The sequence below is a fragment of the Ovis canadensis genome, chromosome 26 (genome assembly GCF_042477335.2).
Source record: "Ovis canadensis isolate MfBH-ARS-UI-01 breed Bighorn chromosome 26, ARS-UI_OviCan_v2, whole genome shotgun sequence".
NCBI classification, from domain to species: domain Eukaryota; kingdom Metazoa; phylum Chordata; class Mammalia; order Artiodactyla; family Bovidae; genus Ovis; species Ovis canadensis.
Genome location: NC_091270.1, coordinates 59,372,073 through 59,394,125, shown reverse-complemented (window position 1 = coordinate 59,394,125; position 22,053 = coordinate 59,372,073). Strand labels below are relative to the sequence as shown.

At 40.5% G+C, this 22,053-nt stretch overlaps 1 protein-coding gene across 2 annotated transcripts in view; it reads right to left on the bottom strand.

Annotated features, from left to right (window-relative positions):
* The window catches only part of ZNF385D (zinc finger protein 385D), a 1,001,169-nt gene that overhangs the window by 638,471 nt on the left and 340,645 nt on the right, over positions 1–22,053 (bottom strand). The gene's annotated exons all lie outside the window — the stretch shown is intronic.

Here is a 22,053-nt window from a genome sequence, read left to right as displayed (position 1 = left end):
ATGTCCATAGGTCTGTTCTCTATGTTTCTCCATTGCTGCCCTGCAAATAAACTCTTCAGAACCATCTTTCTAGATTCTGTATATGCATGTTAGTATATGATATTTATCTTTCTCTTTCTGACTTACTTCACTCTGTATAATAGGCCCTATGTTCCTCCACCTTATTAGAGCTGACTCAAAAGTGTTCGTTCTTGTGGCTGAGCAATGTTCCACGTGTGTATGTACCAAGCTTCTTTATCCATCCTCCTGTCCATGGACATCTAGGCTGCTTCCATGTTCTAGCTCTTGTAAACAGTGCTGCAGGGAACATTGGGGTACATGTGTCTTTTTAAATTTTTGCTTCCTCAGGGTATATGCCTAGGAGTGGGATTGCTGGGCCATATGGTGGTTGTATTCCTAGTTTTTAAAGGACTCTCCATATCATTTTTCCTGGTGGCTGTATCAGCTTACATCCCCACCCACAGTGCGAGCGGGTTCCCTTTTCTCCACACCCTCTCCAGTATTTATTGTTTGCGGACGTTTTTGATGATGGCCATTCTGACTGGTGTGAGGTGATAATGAGATACATGTTTTTAAGCAGAGGAGATTTAACACAATTTGGTAACACTTATCTATAGCTTAACTTCTGAGAGGAGGAAGGAAAGGAATTAAGCAGTGCTTCTATGACAGAACAGTATCCTTACTGAAGATCTATTTCAGAGAAATCCATTGCAAACGGTTTGGGTATTCTGTAGTCTCAAGGAAATCAAGGTTGTGTCTCTATGCTTTCTACTTAATGAAAAGCTTATGACACTCTACTTCATATTTACAACTTCTAGGAATATACAGATATTTTCGGAGATAATTTTTACATGACCTTTCATGATTATATAAAATTGACTGGATAATTATACTTATTTCACTATAGCAAATATGAATAGGGCTAAACACGAGAGGAAGGATGTTAAATTTCAGACGAAAAATGAGAAATTAAACTTTCAGCCACGTCTGACTCTGCGCCACCTCCATGGACGTTAGCCCACCAAGCTCCTCCATCCATGGAATTCTCCAGACAAGAGTACTGGGGTGGGTTGCGATTTCCTTCTTCAGGGGATCTTCCCAACCCAGGGATCCAACTTGGGTCTCCTGCATTGCAGGCAGATTCTTTACCAACTAAAACACCAAGGAAATGCATCAATAAGATTAAAAAGATCAACATAATGAGGAGAAAAGTGGGCCAGAGGGAAGAGGAGGAAAACAGGAGCGTCAAGAAAGAAGCCTTTTACTTTTGGCACCACAGCAAACTTGGTTTGCTTAAAAAATTGCCTTTCGCGAAAACATAAAAATATTGGATAAAATTCGATAAACATCCTTTTAATTATGTAAATGTAAGTTGTTGTTGCTCACTCACTACGTAAGTTAAAATACCAAAAATAACAAGAAGACCAAGGGGGAAACAGAGAGCAGTTAGCAACTGTCGCAGCGCTCGCACGGCGGTGGCAGAAACGGGGGCTCGCAAACCTCCATTTCTTAATGTTGACTGCACTGCCGAGGCACGCAGGACCTTCAAGGAGGCCTCTGAACCCTGAGCTGCCTCATGTAGGGTTCAGTCCCCGGGCGGAGAATGAACCCTGGCCCACAGCACTGGACACGTGGAGCCTAGTCCCTTCACCACCAGGGAAGGCCCAGTGGGTTGGGTTCAAACAAAATCCACAAGAAAGACATCTAGACCTGGGCTCAGTGACATGTGAAGTTGCTTTTGAAAATTAGACACAGATTTAGAATCAATTTTAGACCCAGTTTTAACTAAAGTAATTAGCCTCCAATTAAAAGAAATAAATTTATCTTAAAAAAGTGAAATCATATAATAAAAAAAAAAATCCTCATTTACTAACAATGGTGTGAAAGGACCAATACAGTATACTAACGTATACATATGGAATTTAGAAAGATGGTAACAATAACCCTGTATGTGAGACAGCAAAAGAGACACAGATGTATAGAACAGTCTTTTGGACTCTGTGGGAGAGGGAGAGGGTGGGATGATTAGGGAGAATGGCATTGAAACAGGTATAATATCATATATGAAACGAATCGCCAGTCCAGGTTCGACGCATGATACTGGATGCGAGGGGCTGGTGCACTGGGACGAACCACAGGGATGGTACATGGAGGGAGGAGGGAGGGGGTTTCAGGATGGGGAACACATGTATACCCGTGGCGGATTCATATTGATGTATGGCAAAACCAATACAATATTGTAAAGTAATTAGCCTCCAATTAAAATAAATAAATTTATATTAAAAAAAAAGAACTCGGTGTCAAAGGTGCCCCAGCGCGCACTCCCCACCCGCACGCCTTCTGCCTGCTTCCTCCTGCTCCTACTGACGACCTCACTTTTGTGTGTCTTGACCATGCTTCTTATGCAAATACCACATCTTGATTTTTTTCACTAACCAATATATTCTAGAAATCATTCCATAAATGTTCATAGAGACCAACTTCAATTTTAAACATCTGAGAAATAAGCCTTTTGTGTAGGTCTACCACAGTTGATTCAAATCAGGCTTTTGTAGATGTTTATTTGGGCTGTTTTCAGAATCATGCTCTTACGATGACACTGCCTGAATCACCTTGCACACAAGGTGTCTGGGTTATGTAGAGGCTTCTCGTCTGAGTATACAGCCAGAAATGGCACCCACTGCAAGTTCAATGGGAAATGTTTATGTAGTTTTGATAAATGCTACAAATACTTCCCCAGAGGCGTTGTGTATGTCTACCGCAATGTATGAGAGCAGAAATTCTCCGTAGTTTCATCAATGGTACGCACTCAGGTTTTGAATTCTTGCCAGTCTGAAGGGTGAGAAACGATAGCTCAGTGTAGTTTTAGTTTACATTTTCAATTTACTAGTAAAGTTTAATAATCATCGTTTGTCTTTGCAAGACTCATATGTATATGTTTAATCTGAACCACCCAGATATTTTATCTACTCTTCTATTGGGTTTTCAGTAATGTTCTGTTTTTTTAGGAATTTACATGTTGGGGCTATTCACACTTTATCAGATAAAAATACCACACATAAGCTGCAATGAGATATATACATGCAGATCTATAACAGACATGTGACGCTTTCTCCCAGTTTGTCACTTACGCTGTTCTTAGTTTATAGAGTTTTCTGTTTATACAAAATGCTTCTTTTTATAATTGTCATAGGGTTAAATTTACCAATCTTTTATCACATCTGAATTTTGAGTCTTAGGTAGGCTTTCCTGCATCCAGATTATAAAGAAACTGAACCATCTTTTCTTCTGGTCTTCTTTGTATAGTTTTTCTCTTTACTGTTGAATCTTTGACGGATTTGGAGTTCATTCTGGTGTTTGGTGAGAAGTAGGGTTCCATTTTGCATTTTTCCATTTTGCATATTCAGTTGGCATATAATCATTTATTTTTCAAAAACTAGCTTTACTAAGAAAGGCATTGGAACTGAGACTCCTCCTAAAATTCAGGTCTTCAGAACACTATGCTTTCAATATAAGGTAGAATCACTTCCAGACAGATTTTGCTTTTCTAACCACAATGCAGTCAAGCCGGGAAGCACATGTTTGGCTCCATGCAACGAAAACTGCAACAAAGACAACTGAAAGGTGTGTGGAGATTTTTGCACACACTTTCAGTAACAAGAATGAAAATCAGGAGCTGCTTAAAACTGAATAATTATAACACTACTGCAAATCAAGACAAGCAATGATGAGCTACATCAGTGTGCATGATAAAAATCATAAATTTAAATTCTTATGTTATAAAAGTGAAGTGAGGACTTTCGATCCTTCTGGTGACTCCACACTACCAACCTATTCTTAAAAAACGCAAGATTGAGCAAGTAGACAAAGAGGATGAAGTTATTGAAAAGAAGGCCAAAAAGGCCAAGGTTAAAATCAAAGTTGAAGAAGAAGAAGTAGAAGATGTAGAAGAACAGGAAACATCTGTGAAGAAGAAGAAAAAGGACAAAAAGAAACACGTTAAGGAAGAACCACTTTCTGAAGAAGAGCCATGCACCAGCACAGCGGTCGCTAGTGCAGAGAAAAAGAAGAAAAAGAAAAAAGAGAAAGTTAATGAGGACTCATGGAAGGAACCATTCTTTCAAAGAGTTCATAATTGAATCACCTGGATACATCATGCTTATGATTCAATCAGAAATGTACCCGAGATACTCCGTAAAATAATTGATGGGAGGTTGGATGAGAAAGAAAGATTAATCATTAATAGCATTTCATACCTATTTGTGTCTTGACATACTTTAACTATGTTAATTTTATCACGTCATCATTTCTTAGGATATTTGTTATACAAATAAAAATATTTTGTTTGTAAAATAAATAAATAAATAAATTCTTATGTTAGAACTCTGAAAATTGAGAGGGATACCTAACATAGAAGAACAGAATTAAAGCCACAATGCATTTTAAAAGGTTATAAGGAAGAAAATAATAAACAACAGAAAATACAGAAATCAAAATGTTACAAAGTTGTACAAATATTAACATTAGGAAAAATGTGAAGGAATCAAATCCTCATACACTGAGAAGAGGGAACTTGGTTAAACTGGTTTGGAGTATACTATGGATTATCTATTTAAGGACTCGTGTAACACAGGGAACTCTGCTCAATATTCTGTAATAATCTAAATGGGAAAAGAATGGAAAAAGAATAGATATATGTTTATGTATAACTGAATCACTTTGTTGTACACCAGAAACTAATATAGCATTGTAAATCAGCTAAAAACATAAAATAAAAACTAAAAACCCAGTCACCCTAAGCCAAACAGTCCCCAGAATTCTTATTATGAGGTGTACAGTGTGTTAAAATATATGTGAAAGTGTTTATTCCAAAAATGCATGGAATAGGAAAAATTATAAATATCCATATCTACCAACCAGAAAATGAAAAATAAATTGTAGTTTAGCCACACAATAGAAAATACAATAAAAATGATTATTTAAAAAAGTAATTTCAAGGAGAAATTAATTTGCAGAAAGTGAAAGTGAAAGTCTCTCAGTCTGACTGTCTGTGACCCCATGGACTATACAGTCCGTGGGATTCTCCAGGCCAGGATACTGGAGTGGGTAGCTGTTCCCTTCTCCAGGGGATCTTCCCAACCAGGGATGGAACCCAGGTCTCCCATACTGCAGGCGGACTCTTTACCAGCTGAGCCACAAGAGAAGCCCAAGTTGCAGAAGGTTATGGCAAATATACAATTTGCAAAAAGTTTAAATATAAAATGAAATAGTGAAATACGGGATTTTTAAATGCCAAAATCTAGATAGTGGCTGCTTCTGGCTAAAGAAGAGAAAGGAATTTTAAAGTGGTGCTGAGGGGCCATCCACTGTGTTGTCACTGTTTCCCTTTTATAGTCAGAGTGTAGTTGATTTACGATACTGTGTTAGTTTCGGGGGACAGCACAGTGAGTCGGGTACACAGATACTCCTTTCTGGATTCTTTTCCAAGATATTGAACACAGTTCCCTGTGCTGTACAGCAGGCCCCTCTCGGTCATCTCTTATGTGTAGGAGTGTGTGTCTGCTCATCCCAGACTTCTGGTTTACCCCTCCCCCTGCCCTTTCTCCTTTTGTAACCCTAAGCTTGTTTTCTATGTCTGTAAGCCTGTTTCTCTTCTGTAAAAACAGAACAGAATTTTTATCATTTAAAAATTTTATCGCTTTTTAGTTTCCACCAAAAAGTGAACCATATGTATCTGTCTTTCTCCGTCTGCTTCCTTCACTTAGGATGATGATCCTCCCGTGTTGCTGCAAGTGGCTGCTTTGTTACATTTTATTTCTTAAGTTTGGTGATGGGTCTATAGATTCTGGGGGGCTTCCCTGGTGGCTCAGACGGTAAAGAATCTGCCTGCAGTGCAGGAGACCTAGGTTCGATCCCTGGGTGGGGAAGATCCCCGGGAGGAGGGCATGGCAACCCACTCCAGTATTCTGGCCTGGAGAATCCCATGGACAGCGGAGCCTGGTGGGCTACAGTCCATGGGGTCACAAAGAGTCAGACACGACTGAGCAACTAAGCACAGCACACATGTAGATTTTTAGTCCTTTGAATCTATAGCTTTGAAAATAGTATAATATCAAAAATTACAAAACAAGAAAAAATAAAAATATATATAAGGGAACAGGACATAAATAGAAGCAACGGTAGGGATAGAAACAGCAGAATGGAGATAAAAAGAATCAAGGAGGAGGATGGAGGAGCAAAGTCCCTTCGACTTGGCATCAAAGCCTTACAACCAGTCTCATCATCTTCCTGATTGCATTTGCCCTTAGCAGCCTATTGCATGAAGACAAATAACCAAAAGAGAAGAAGCAAAAACCTCTAAGAGACATCACGTTTAAAAGATGGCAGTGAATAAAATGTGAAGAAAATCTACTCATTTTAAAAAGTAGTCTGTATGGTAAAGTAGGGTACCCATGGAAGGCAGAATAATAAAAGGTAGGGAAGAAAGCTCCAGAGACATTTTGGCTGTTCTTGCCATATGCACATAACCCCTCTATGTCACAAGACAAAGAGTATTTACAAAATTAACTTTGGGGCAGAGCAAAACCCACAAGAGTTGCATACACGTAATTTGCCAACATAATTCTCTCTGCCTCAGTGAGGAAAGAAATGCCAGTGAGGAAGAAACAAACGCCAGAAGCTCGTGTTTGTCAAGGGGAGTGAGATTGAAGCTTTGTTCTCACCCATGCATGCCAAGGACAAAGCTAGAGGCAGAAGCTGAACTCTGGAAGTAAGGGGATAAGATGCCTGACTACTGACAACTTCCCTCTCTGCACAGGCTCAAGAGGGCTCCTTGGGAGTCAAAAAGGGAAGGGGCGCCGCCCCATAAAATGTGTGGACATACCCCCCAGGCCTCTGCAGCAGACTCCATCTCAGCAAAAAGTTGTGCATGCCTATTGGGGAGTATCCTAGAACAGGTCAGATGTGAGGAACCAAACAAGATAATTCGTCAAGGGTAAAAATGACCCTTTTCCAGTAGTCATGTAAGGATGCGAGAGTTGGACCATAAAGAAGGCTGAGCGCTGAAGAATTGATGCTTTCAAACTGTGGGGCTGGAGAAGACTCTTAACAGTCCCTCAGACAGTAAGAAGATCAAACCAGTCAATCCTAAAGGAAATCAACGCTGAATATTCAACTGATGAAGTTGAAGCCACCTGATGTGAGGAGGGGACTTATTGGGAAAGACCCTGATGCTAGGAAAGACTGAAGGCAAAAGGAGAAGGCGTTGGCAGAGGATGAGATGGTTGGATAGCATCAGCGGCTCAATGGGCTTGAAGCTGAGAAAACCTGGGGAGAGTGGAGGACAAAAGAACCTGGCATGCTGCAGTCCGAGGTCACAGAGGCTTGGACACGACTGGAAAACAACCGCCAGAAATATCCAGCAGAGCTGCCCGAATGCACGCGTTCAGTCACCTCATTCCTGCGCTGTCCCGCGTTAGAGAGGATGCCTGCACCCTCCCCTCTGGATGTGTGTTTCTGCCTCACTTCTGTCTTAAAAACCTGAACTGTCTCTCTCTGTGCTCTCCCACTTATTGCGCTGTGTCTCTAACAATAAACTCTGGACCTATCTCTGCAGTTTCTGCCTGCTTGAAACAAGAGCCGGGGAACTTTTCCTCTAACCTGGGCCCTGGTGCTCTAACAGCTAGAACGCCTGGTTTTAACCCCGGGCCACCCAGGTTCCACTCCTGGGCGGTGAACTAGGAACTCTTCAGGGCCACGCGCTGCTGTCTCTCTGAGGTCATTCGCACCAGGCGTGACTGTTTACTCCCAATGTCAGCCCACTTCTGAACCAGCCCTTGAGCTTCTTGGGGGGAAAGAAAGGAGATCTGTTGTGTTTCCTCTGCTGAGACTTGGATCTGCACCCCTGCCTGTCTAGAGGCTGGGAGTGCAATATGAGGTCGTTGTGATAAACACATTTCAAGCCTAGGAGTCCACAGTCTCTCCGACGGGGTCTAGATGGACACGAGGCTCCCACTGGCCAAATACCACAAAAAGATCTTGTGGCCAGACCAGATTCTGTGAATTCATCTCATCGCACAAGCAGAAGAGAACCAGCTGGACTTTTTTCCCACATGCGTCACGCTCTCCTCATGAGAACAATGTCTGTGCTTCTCTAAGGATAATTATTTGGACAAACATTGTTTATCTTTGCAATTGGCAAAATAATGGAACAGAGCTATTTCAATAAATCTTGTCTGATTTTTTCCCACTCCTTCCTTTCTCCTGTATCCACACCCCACTCAGTGAAAACAGTATCTATTTAGAACTAAATGTACATGGCAGAACCCTAGAAGAGAATATTCCACCAGATTATAACTGAAAACGTTTCACTACTGATATAACTCATCGAAGACATGAGACATGGCTTCCTACAAGTTTTGTTAATGAATCTTCTCTAAATTGGTCCCAGAAGCATAATAAATAATTACTTAGAGCTTGATTTATTTTTGCACATAACTGCAATAATTTATGAGTAAATTCCACCATTCACTGTTTCCAAAATATTTAAGTACATGTAAACAAAAAAATCCCTAGTAAGAAAGCTTTTCATGGAAATAAATACAAAGTATGACAATCGCTATTTTAAAGCACCGGAAACACTGAAGAACAGTATACTTATTTTTACAAAATAACACACATGTCTATACTTCATCAGACTTTAATTGGCTCTTCCCAAATATGTCTATCATTAAAATAGAAGCAAACTGCCCAAGAATGGACCCAATACTGGACTATTACCCACCTGACTACCTGTCTTCACACTGACGAGTTCAAGACAAGAAGACTACATCTCTGTCATCAGATTTCATTCACAAAATACTATAACTTGATATTTCTTAGAAACTTTAAAATTTTGATGCACAAAATAAAGTCCTGAATGGAATCTAAATATAGTAAATTAGGAAAGTAAATAAATATGGTTGTAAACATCAATTGATGCAAAAATCAAATCTAGAAAACTGTCATTTAATACAGACAATAATGTCTTGTAGAAGGTAGGAAATGATCAGGATTCCATTTGAAGGAGGGAGCTATTGAGACACGTGGGGACGCAGCAATTGTGCCTAAGATCACATCTTTGCTAAGTTGCAGAGATGAAAGTCAGGTCTTCAAGACTCTGATTATGCTACACAAAAAATCCTTGTATTTTACATCACAGATAAATAAAACATTTTAAAAAGGACCCCCCCCAAAAAAAAGGACCCCCCAGGTAGCAGCTTGCTTTCTCCTCCGTCTCTTTCTAGCTTCTATTTCTTTCAGGAACTGATAGTTCAAGATACATGAAGCAATCAGTACACGTGCATGATAGTGTCGGACTTTCTACAACAGGAATTCCTATCTTGGAATCCAGAGACCCCACCCCCTTTCTGAAATGATTGACACCACTTCGCTTGCATTTTTCTGGGGAGAAAAAGCTATGTTTTTCAACACCATGTTCTTAAAAGGGTACACGGTCCACCTCCTCCCTGCCATCTTAACGAGTTACTGTCCCGAACTCTTAACATTCATAGGCTGAGACTGACATGCACAGCACTTTCTAAACTTTATCCAAAGAACTGGTTCCATGAACGATGATCAGCGGATTGGCTACTCCTGTGTTACACTCTATTCTACAAATGTGCTTTACCACTAAGAGCTTATTTGCCTTCACAGCTGTCACAGTTCGCTCACCTGACCTCTTTCTCTCTCTGTCCCCTCTGCCTCTCTCCCTCTCTGCTTCCACATCCTCTCTCACTCTCTCCTCCAGTAAGTGCACGTGCTGCAGAAAATGTCCCAAGGTTGGGAGTTATAAAGGCCGATAAATTATGGCCCCTAGATTGCAATCTAATAAGGAGAACAGTCTCATATCAAAGCAGGATTGAACATAACTATCATGAGACAGGAATATTATATGACACGGCAGCTTGGGAGACAGTTTCCAGAGCGGGCATTGCTTTCATGCTCACTCAGCAAGGAAGTAAATGGCTTATTCTGGTCTTCTGAAGCATCTTGACTCCACCAGGGGTGTCCACCAACCACGTTAGAGCACAGACTTCAGAACATTTGCCGGGTCAGCTTCTGCCTACTTTTAAATACTGGCAGTAGATTATATTTATTAAAAATGCATCCAGAAAATTGAGACTTTCTCAACCAAAAACGATTGTAGGCTCCTAGTCAGAGACTGTCGACTTGACGGTATTATTTAATTTTTTCTATCTCCCCAAATCTCATTAGAATAACAGGGAAAAAATGGTAAATTAAACATAAATCAACATTAGCCCTGAAAAGTAGAGGAGGAAAGAACACAAGTTTGAGGAATTTAGTGGAAGATTTTAAGTAGATAAGTTCAAACCTAAGGTAAAACCCAAAAGAGCTAAGAAATGTACAATCAGTCCAGGTTAAAAATAGGATCAGTGCATAAGATCTACAAATATGCTTGACTATTGACAAAATATATAGGCTTCAAAACACAGAAAGTACAAACTCAAAAACACACTTGCTTAAATGTCTTTGAACTTAAAGCTTTAATAGCTGCCTTAATTTTTACACACAGCTTATACGAAAGTTCTGCTACATTTGTTAATGAGTTTAGATAGTCTTCCTTGCAAGAATTTCCAAGTATGACGATTACTGAGAAACCAGAGCAAATGGCATTCAGGTAGTTGCATACCTGTGTGCCAAGTCAGTTCAGTCATGTTCAGCTCTTTGAGACCCTATGGACCCTATGGACTGCGTCCATGGGATTCTGCAGGCAAGAATACTGGAGTGGGTTGCCATTTCCTTCTCCAGGGGATCTTCTCTCACTCAGGGATCAAACCCGCCTTTCTTGTGTCTCTTGCATTGGCAATGGATTCTTTACCACTTATCCACCTGCGAAGCCTGTTAAGTACATCTTGCTAAATAAAGCAAGCAGTTCCTTAGGAAACACACAGTGGATGAACAGGCTGGAGGATGAAGCTGGGTCAGACCGCAAGAAGCATTTGGACCCTAGGCTAGCAGAAGAGACCCCCTTCTCAGAACGCATGACATAAGACAACTGGCCTCAGGTTTCCAGCAGCGTCCAACAGGTAACCATAGGGGTCTTCAAGAGCACTGAGTGAAGCCCCTCCATCGGAAGCTTTGGTCAGTCGCCACTTATCTGCATACCTAAGCAAACTGTCCAAAGCAACAAACGCTTGCAGAAAACCATCGGCAGAGAAGATGAAAACAAGGAGTAACCCTGACAAACGGGGCTAAATCAGGAGTGAGGAGAGATCTTAGAGAAAAATAAGTGTATGGTTTCTATCTTCAAAGGGTGGCAAGACACTGTTACAGCACCCAGATAGACCTGTTCTTTAAAGACAAATCCCAAACCAAACCCCGGCTTACTTTTCCCAGAAATTAAAAGCATGGCTGCTGAAATCTAAAACGGGCTGGGGGGAGGGTAAATGGGAAGGAGAAAGAAAGAAGAAAACTCAACAGAAGTATAGAGTTACCACTGGCAACAGATTAAACCAGTGTTCTAGAAGTTCAAAGGGCTTCCCTGGTGACCCAGTTGGTAAAGAGTCACCGGCAAGAGATGCAGGTTCCATCCCTGAGTCAGAAAGATCCCCTTGAAAAGAAAATGGCAACCCACTCCAGTGTTCTTGCCTAGAGAATTCCATGAACAAAGGAGCCTGGTGGGCTGCAGTCCATGGGGTCACAAAGAGTTAGACACGACTGAGTGACTAACATGTTCACTTTCAGAAGCTTAAAGCAAGAAAAGACATTCAAACACAGAATAGAGAGGTATCAGTGCATTCCCACACCCCCACTCTTGAACAGTGTGATCGCCAAGGATAAAAAAGGGACTCCTACAAGCTCCCAGTGAGAAGGCAGAAAGAGGCAACCTAGCAATAATATAAACCAAACTCATTTGTAACAAGAAATACTAATAAAACAAAACCAAAACAAAAGATAAATTATCTGTGATTACATACAGCGGTGAGAGCTGGACCATAAAGAAGGCAGAATGCCGAAGAATTGATGCTTTCAAACTGTGGTGCTAGAGAAGACTCCTGAAAGTCCCTTGGACAGCAAGGAGATCAAACCAGTCAATCTTAAGGGAGATCAATCCTGAATATTCCCTGGAAGGAGCGATCCTGAAGCTAATGCTCCCGTATTTTGGTCATCTGATGGGAACAGATGACTCACTGGAAGAGCCCCTGATGCTGGGAAAGATTGAGGGCAGAAGGAGAAGAGGGCATCAGAGGATGAGATGGCTGGACGGCATCACCAACGCAATGAACATGAACTTGGGCAAACTTCAGGAGATGGTGAGGGACAGGGAGGCCTGGCGCGCTGTAGTCCACGGGGCTGCAAAGAGTGAGACACCAGTGGGCAACTAAACAACAAAGAACACATCTCCACTCTCCAAAACATTCAAGATAGAGAAACAGAAATAAAATACAAACATAAATATGTTTCTCTACCTTGCATATTTGGGAGAGTGGGTGTATGTTCAAAACCATCACAATATTGTAAAGTAATTATCCTCCAATTAAAAGTAATTAATTTTTTAAAGTTCCAGGGATTGTAATTTTCTGAATATGTGTATATATATGTGTGTGTATGTATATTTATGTATATATGTATATATATTTATGTATATTTATATACACACATGTGTATATACACACACACACATATATATACATATATTCAGAAAATTACAATCCCTGGAACTTTAAAAAATTAATTGCTTTTAATTGGAGGATAATTACTTTACAACACTGTAGTGGTTCTGCTTACATTAACATCAGCCACAGGCCTACATTTGCCCTCCCCATCCTGATTCCCTCCCCGCTCCCTCCCCCTCGCATCCCTCTGGCTGTCCCAGAGCACTGGCTTGGGGGCCCTGCTCCATGCACGGAACTCACACAGCTCGTCTGCCTCACACCCGGCCATGTGCATGCTTCAGTGCTGGTTTCTCAAGCCTCCCGCCCTCGCCCCGTCCCACTGAGTCCAGACGCCTGTTCTTTAGGTCTGCGTCTCCTTTGCTGGCCTGAACGCAGGGTCCTGGTGCCATCTTTCTAAATTCTATATATATGTGTGTTAACACACAGCGTGTGTCTTTCTCTTTCTGACTTACTTCAGTCCGGATAATAGGCTACAGGTTCATTCACCTGATTAGAACTGACTCACACTTGCTCCCTTTTACAGCTGAGTAATACTCCATTGTGCATACAAGCCACTGCTTCCTTATCCATTCATCTGCTGATGGACATCCAGGTTGCTTCCTTGTCTTAGCTGCTGCAAACAGTGCTGTAGTGAACATTGGGGTACACGTGTCTCTTTCAATTATGGTTTCCTCAGGGTGTATGCCCAGCAGTGGGATTGCTCGGTCGTATGGAAGTTCTACTCCCAGTTTTTTAAGGACTCTCCACACTGTTCTCCATAGTGGCTTACCAGTTTGCATAAGAAATATGACATGTGTATTCAAATGGAAAAATGAATTGAAGGGAAAAATGAAGACAGATGTACAAGAAATATTAAGGAGCAGGCAAAGCTGCTGAGAATAGTGATGAACTTAATATATTTGTTAATAATGGGATTTTTATGCAAATATTCACAAAACAGACGCAGAATGCAATACAAATAGAAATTAATAAATGGTTTACAAAAGCAACTCTTTGGAAACAAACTACACAAATTAAAAATAATAAGTAAAGGCTACAAAATAATCTGAAAAGTGTTTACAGCTTAAGGTGGTTCTTACAAAGGCTTGGGAACTGAATTAGTGGCAGAAGAAGAGAGAACTCTCATTTTATATACGTCTTTATTGCTTGAATTATTTACAATAAGCATATATTATTCTTTTTTGTAAACATTAAACAGCTGTCCACATAGGATGGATCTATTTGCTATTTATCTAAGAAAATAATTTATAGAGAAAAATGCTAAAGAATGACTTACTTGCTAATTATAGGATTTAATTTAAAGCAAATAGGTTTAGTTTCAAGCTTTACATGACATGCCAGTGGATCCATTTTATGGGAATGTTTCTTCAATTTATTATACCACGAATTAGCTTATAAATATTGATGATAACTGAATAGATTGCAAGCATATCACACTGCACTGTATTTTCCTGTTCCATAATGGAAGAAAGATGCGAACTCTTTCGTATCATCGACGTCTAAGGCAACTTGACAGAAAATACCCAGGCTTGTCACAACTTCTGCCTGATTGTCTGCGTCTCTCTCTGTAGCAGCCCTGCTGAAAGCCTTGTCCCCACCCTCCCTAGACAGCCGCACTCCTCCCTGGAGTTCCTTTCCAGCCCTTTGGTTTTTATCACTGTGTTTGTTTTGTGGTGACTCAGTACCTTTCCTGCCCATTCATCCAGTCAGGGACCTTTGTATGTGCACCTCTTCGCCCAGGACTGAATACAAACATCAATACTTCTTGTCTGTTTCTGCGTTCAGGTGCTTCATTGCAGAGACCATCTGGCTCCTGGTTCTCGGTATTTTTCTCATTTTCACCATCCTCGTATATTCTTTCAGCATTACCTCCAATAACTGATCACCATCTCCTGGCTTCCCATGATTACCTCTTGAATTCAGTCTTGTGCTTTTTTTAGCTTCATTTATTTTTAACTGGAGGGTAACTGCTTTACAATATTATGCTGCTGTCTGCCGTACATCAGCATGAATCAGCCATCGGTATACAATTACTCCTCCTTCTTGAACCCCACCCCTAACTCCCACCCCAGCCACTGCGGAGAACAGTATAAAGATTCCTTTAAGAACTAGGAACAAAGACCACCCTATGACCCAGCAGTCCCAATACTGCGCATATACCTTAAAGAAGCCACAACTGAAAAAGACAGCCGTACCCCAACAGGTGTTCATTGCAGCACTATTTACAAAAGCTAGGACAAAGAAGCAACCTAGATGCCCACTGACAGATGAATGGATAAAGAAGTTGTGGGACATACCAAGTCTTGTGCTTCTGACATTTGTACCCCTAGGCCAGGGTTCTAGGAAACATCATTTCTGGCTGGCACCTTGATTGCCCACATACCTGTCAAAAAAAGATCTTTCCCACTGACACGGTAAACAATGGCCAAACTATAAGAGTCTAGGATTGTCATCCTTTGGGAATCAAATAAAAGAGATAAGGGAGATTTTTCTCATATTGTTGAGAAGGACTATAAATGAATCAACATACATTTGGAGACAAATTTACTTATATTTTCATCACTTGCTACTTCTTCTTATGAAATCTGATAGATTTACCACCTATTCTATAAAATAGTTCTTTGATCTCTTTTAGAACAGTGTTTCTCAACTGGTAGCGACCCTCGCCCCCTGCCCCGGTATCCAGAGAGCAAGACAATGTCTGGAGAACTCTGGGGTGGTCATACCTGGGAGATGCCACCACTAGTAACTGACTAGAGGCGGTGACTAGAGGGGTGTCTCTAAACATTCTACAATGCAGAAGACGCCCCACAACAAAGGGTGAGCCAATACAAAGTGTCAACAGTGATGAGACTACGGACTCTGATCTGGACATTATACTTGACTGCTAGTTCCATGATGGCAGGAAAATCTGTTTCTTACACACCCAGCTGAGCAGATCTTTCTTGCTCTTCTCTCCTACCTGACACTTCACTGCCAATCTGATCTTAGGCAGGGCCATCGGAATTTCTTTCGTCAATGGAAGACAAGGGTGACTGAGAATTTCAGGGGGGAGAACAGACAAGAACTGGCCTATGATTTCTTTGTCTTCTCATTTTCCTTCCCACAAAGACAAAAGCTTGTGTCCCAGAAATTGTAGAGGCTGCTGATGCCCACATCCGGCTGAAAACATGTGACTTTGCAATGGGCTTTGCATCAGTTGAAAATGAACTTTTGTGTTAAAAAGCTGGAGATTTTGATATTTCTACCGGATGACTTGGGCTTCCCTGCTGGCCCAGTGGTGAAGAATCCACCTGCCAATGCAGGATCCCAAGTTTGATCCCTGGGTTGGGAAGATCCTCTGGAGGAAGAAATGATAAACCTGCTCCAGTGTTCTTGCCTGGGAAACCCCATGGACAGACGAGCCTGGTGGGATGGGATCTCAAAAGACTCGGAAACTCCTGAGCAACTAAACAACAATGGGATAGCCAAACCCATTCTTCTGACATTCATCCTTACATGCTCAACTCCTAAGCTGCCTTCATAGCTGGAGAACAGTAGGCATTTAATATATATGAATGCATAAATTTATATATATATATATATATATATATATATATATATATACATGCACAAATGTATACACACACATAATAAAACTCTAACTTAGTTCAAATGACATTTGGAACAAAGGATTCCTAATTTCTAACATGCAAAAGCCACTGAACTTTTTAAATGTTACTCGAAAATATTTCAAAGACATAACAGTGCAAAGATTAATATAAAATATCCAGTGAAACTGCCACTCAGATTTAAACAGGTTAACATTTTGTCGTATATTTTACCGATATTAATGTCTCAAAAATGAAATTACAGATAAATTTAATTTAGGATGAAAGAAATCGTCATCAAGGGTAATTCATTCAGTCAGTCAGCTCAGTCTCTCAGTCGTGTCCAACTCTTTGCGACCCCATGAACCTCAGCACAGGACTCCCTGTCCATCACCAACTCCCGGAGCCTACTAAAACTCATGTCCATTGAGTCAGCGATGCCATCCAACCATCTCATCCTCTGTCGTCCCCTTCTCCTCCATCTTCAATCTTTCCCAGCTTCAGGGTCTTTTCCAAGGAGTCAGCTCTTTGCATCGGGTGGCCAAAGTATCGGAGTTTCAGCTTCAGCATCAGTCCTGCCAATGAATATTCAGGACTGATTTCCTTCAGGATGGACTGGTTGGATTTCCTTGAAGTCCAAGGGATTCTCAAGAGTCTTCTCCAACACCACACAGTTCAAAAGCATCAATTCTTCGGTGCTTAACTTTCTTTATAGTCCAACTCTCACATCCATACATGACTACTGGAAAAACCATAGCTTTGACCAGACAGACCTTTGATGGTAAAGTCACATCTCTGCCTTTTAATGTACTGTCTAGGTTGGTCCAGGCTTCATTTCCAAGGGGCAAGCATCTTTTAATTTCATGGGTACAGTCACCATCTGCAGTGATTTTGGAGCCCCCCAAAATGTTCTCACTGTTTCCCCATCCATTTGCCACGAAGTGATGGGACCAGATGCCACGATCTTAGTTTTCTGAATGTTGAGCTTTAAGCCAACTTTTTCACTCTCCTCTTTCACTTTCCTCAAGAGGCTCTTTAGTTTTTCTTCACTTTCTGTCACAAGGGTGGTGTCATCTGCATATCTGAGGTTATTGATATTTCTCCTGGCAATCTTTATTCCAGTTTGTGTTTCATCCTGCCCAGCATTTTGCATGATGTACTCTGCACATAAGTTAAATAAGCAGGGTGACAATATATAGCCTTGACGCACTCCTTTCCCGATTTAGAACCAGTCTGTTGTTTCATGTCCAGTCCTAACTGTTGCTTCTTGACCTGCATACAGATTTCTCAGGAGGCAGGTCAGGTGGTCTGGTATTCCCATCTCTTTAAGAATTTGCTACAGTTTGTTGTGATCCACACAGTCAAAGGCTTTGGCGTAGTCAATAAAGCAGAAGCAGATGCTTTTCTGGAATCTCTTGCTTTTCCAGGTAACGCTTGTGTTAGAGTCCATTTTGTCTTCTTTTAGTACAACATGCTTGTTCTTCCTTTTAGCAGATCTCTCTCGAGCTGTGCTTCAATCTTTCTGTCATTATATTTTCACTATATCCTTTGTAAAGAACTCAAATTTCTACTATTTTTTTCCAATTTTGTCAATAATTTCTGTACTATACCTGGAAAAGCAGTATGGTCATATTTAGTTTGATTGATTTAGGTTTATTTTTACCATTTCTTTGAAGTTAATCATTGCTTTTTTCCCCTTTCATCCCTTTCTGATGACCTATTAGATTTATAGATTTTAATTTATTTATCTTTCCATTCTATACTCATTTGTAGTTAATTAACTCACTATTTTTAATGATTTTAGCAGTTACATTTAAATATTAAGCTGCACACTTGGCATCAAAGTCTAAAGTTATAACATTTCTCGACCCATTTTCATCTTATGGCTTTCTGATGTTTTAGCATGCCTTACTCTACCAAAATTAAAATGATTTTATTCTTTAACCACCTATATTTAATTTATCAGTCATGTCCGACTCTTTGTGACCCTGTGGACTGTAGCCCACCAGGCTCCTCAGTCCATGGGATTCTCCAGGCAAGAATACTGAAGTGGGTTGCCATTTCCTTCTCCAGGGGATCTTCCCGACCCAGGGATTGAACCCGGGTCTCCCACACTGGAGGCAGATTCTTTAACCTCTGAGCCACTGGGGAAGCCCTTATCAATACACTCACCTATATGTTTGAACAGAATTTCTCTTTGCATCTAACTTGTTTGTTACAGATTCAATTTCTTTCTGAACTACAACTTTGGTATTTTTTTTCAGTACAGGTCTATGAAGGGAAAATTCAGATTTCATCCTGTCTTCATTTCAAATTTCCTGTTAAATGCTATTAAGCTGGGTATAGAATTTTATGATATATATTTTCCATTAGTACTCTGAAGATAATTCACTAACTTCTGCTTGATATAAACTCAACTAATCAAATTATTTTTTGGAGGTAAAACTGTCTTTTTCTGCTGGCTTCTTTTTAAATGTTCTCTTCATTTTGGTTTTCTTTTTAAGATATTTTGCACTAAAAATCACTCTATTTAGAACTATGCATAATTATGCATAACTTGAAGCAGTGTCAGACTTTATTTTTCTGGGTTCCAAAATCGCTGCAGATGGTGACTGCAGCCATGAAATTAAAAGACGCTTACTCCTTGGAAGGAAAGTTATGACCAACCTAGATAGCATATTCAAAAGCAGAGACATTACTTTGCCAACAAAGGTCTGTCTAGTCAAGGCTATGGTTTTTCCAGTGGTCATGTGTGGATGTGAGAGTTGGCCTGTGAAGAAAGCTGAGCACCAAAGAATTGATGCTTTTGAACTGTGATGTTGGAGAAGACTCTTGAGAGTTCCTTGGACTGCAAGATCCAAGCAGTCCATCCTAAAGGAGATCAGTCCTGGGTGTTCATTGGAAGGACTGATGCTAAGCTGAAATTCCAATACTTTGGCCACCTCATGCGAAGAGCTGACTCACTGGAAAAACTATGATGCTGGGAGGGATTGGGGGCAAGAGGAGAAGGGGATGACAGAGGATGAGATGGCTGGATGGCATCACCGACTCGATGGACATGAATTTAAGTGAACTCCGCGAGTTGGTGATGGACACGGAGGGCTGGGGTGCTGCAATTCGTGGGGTCACAAAGAGTCGGACACGACTGAGCAACTGAACTGAACTAAAGGAGATATATGTGTGTGTGTATATATATATATATATATATATATATATATGCCTATGCAACAACGAAGACCCAGCACAGCCAAAAATAAATGAATAATTTTTTTAAAATGATGAAATCCGCCTATTGATGTACCTATTGAGTTTTAACTGTCTCCACTACACTTTTGTTTGTAATTATATCTGATTAGTTTCTAATTCTCTGATTGATTTTCACTTTCTCTGCTGTGACATTGGCTCTTTCTTCTCTATCCCTCAAATACTTTTAGAAATCAGTCTTTCAGTCTCTCTGAGAAGGTCCCCTTTTATCCGGTTTTCAAGTGTGAGTCCTCCTCTCCCCGTGTTTGCTCTCTCTCCCTCCTCGTGGTCTATTCACAAGTGTCCATCATGTCTTATCCTTAGTCTGGATGACATTAGAATCCTGTGTGCCCTGGGTTGTGGGCATTTCCCTACAAAGATATTTGATCTTTGTTTTTACAGAGTGATCCATTGTTTCATGGAATTCGGTGGTGTTTAAAATGCTCATTTTTTGAAACTGCATTCACAATACACAAGCTGTGTAAATTTGGACTCTCTACCTACTCAGCCCAGGTCTGAAGTGTAATTTCCACAGCCCTCTCTCTATCCACACATGCACTGACAGGTCTAGCAGATAGGAAAACTCCTTGAAATTTCCAGTTTCACAGGGAGCATTATTTAAGTCCTCTTTTACTGAGGAGATATGCCCGTAGGACCCTGGCATCATGTAGGAAGCTCTATTCCAGTCTCTCATCTCCTATCCACAGGTGGGCAATGACCCAAGGTCCTATGATACAGGACCTGTATCTGATCTGAAGTTCTCCAGAGCAAGGCATTTGTAACTTGTTTTTGGAATATGAAGTTAATTAAGCTTAAGTTTTGGAATATGAATTTAATTAATTAATATGTATTCTTTTAAAATTACTGTTACATTTTCACATGTTTTTATCACTACGGACAGGGACGGGAAAGGTCATGCTAATTCATTCAGATGAGTTCAGGAAAGGGCATCAACTATGTCATTGATGACTTGACTGTCTGACCCCCCCCCCCATATATTAATGGCCAAACTTCTAGCATTTACAAATTCAATAGAGGGAGTAAATGAAGTTGTGTTTTATGAATCACAATTATGTACGTGAGAAATGTAGGCAGGGTTATATACAGCATGATTATTCAACCTAATTCTATAGGAAATCCTTTTATTTATGTCTTAAATTCTATAGAATTTAAAAAAAAAGAAAAGATTTTTAGGTCTCTGTGACCAATATGTTTACACAGGGGTTCACGAATCCCACTCCCCATACCCCCTACCAGTGCCACTTTACTACTGGGTTGGCCAAAATTTTCATTCAGGTTTCCATAAAATTGCATGGAAAAACTTAAAGAAATTTTTTGGGAAAACCAATATTTCGGCACCTAAGGTTATGCTTTCATGTACTCCCTCCACTCAAGACTGGCTCCATGAGCCTACACTCCCATACACAATCTGTGGAAACCAGTGAGAATGAAAACGGGAGGGCCTTTTTACAAATCATTCAGAATTTCAAGATACAAAGCAGAGCATCAGGCTGCCTTCTCTGTCTGCTACTTCTGGATTTTGTAAACCAAATTCACTCTTTCATTCAATGTGTTTTTACGAATTTTCCATGTCTCAAGTGCTAGGACAGAAAATGAATAAAAAATAATAATATTTGCAATTAAATGACTGCATGAGTATTTTGTAAAAGTTTTACTAATTAAGTTAAAATTAGCAACTCTGTTGATTTTAAAATGAAATGTATAAAATTATAAAAAGGTAATACAAATAATATTCAAATCATATTCTGCTCTAAGAATCTAAGGAAGGATAAGAAAGCATTCTCAAGTGAACAATGCCAAGATATGGGGGGAAGCAACAGAACAGGAAAGACGAGAGAACTCTGCAAGAAAATCAGAGATACAAGGGCACATTTCATGCAAAGATGGGCTCGATAAAGGACAGGAATCTTGCAGAACAAACAGAAGCAGAAGATATCGAAAAGAGGTGGCAAGAACACACAGAAGAACTATACAAAAAAGAGCTTCATGACCCAGATAACCATGATGGTGTGATCACTCACCTAGAGCCAGACATCCTGAAACATGAAGTCAAGTGGGCCTTAGGAAGCATCATTACTAACACAGCTAGTGGAGGTGATGGAATTCCAGCTGAGCTATTTCATAGCCTAAAAGATGATGTTGTGAAAGTGTTGCACTCAATATGCCAGCAAATTTGGAAAATTCAGCAGCAGCCATAGGACTGGAAAAGGTCAGTTTCCATTCCAACACGAAAGAAGGGCAATGCCAAAGAACACTCAAACTGAACTGAAGTCGCTCAGTCGTGTCTGACTCTATGTGATCCCCATGGACTGTAGTCTACCAGGCTCCTCAGTCCATAGTATTTTCCAGGCAAGAGTACTGGAGTGGGCTGCCATTTCCTTCTCCAAAGAATCCTCAAACTACTGCACAACTGTACTCATTTCACATACTGGCAAGGTCAAGCACAAAATCCCCAAGCCAGGCTTCCACAGTATATAAACTAAGAACTTACAGATGTCCAAGCTGATTTTAGAAAAGGCAGA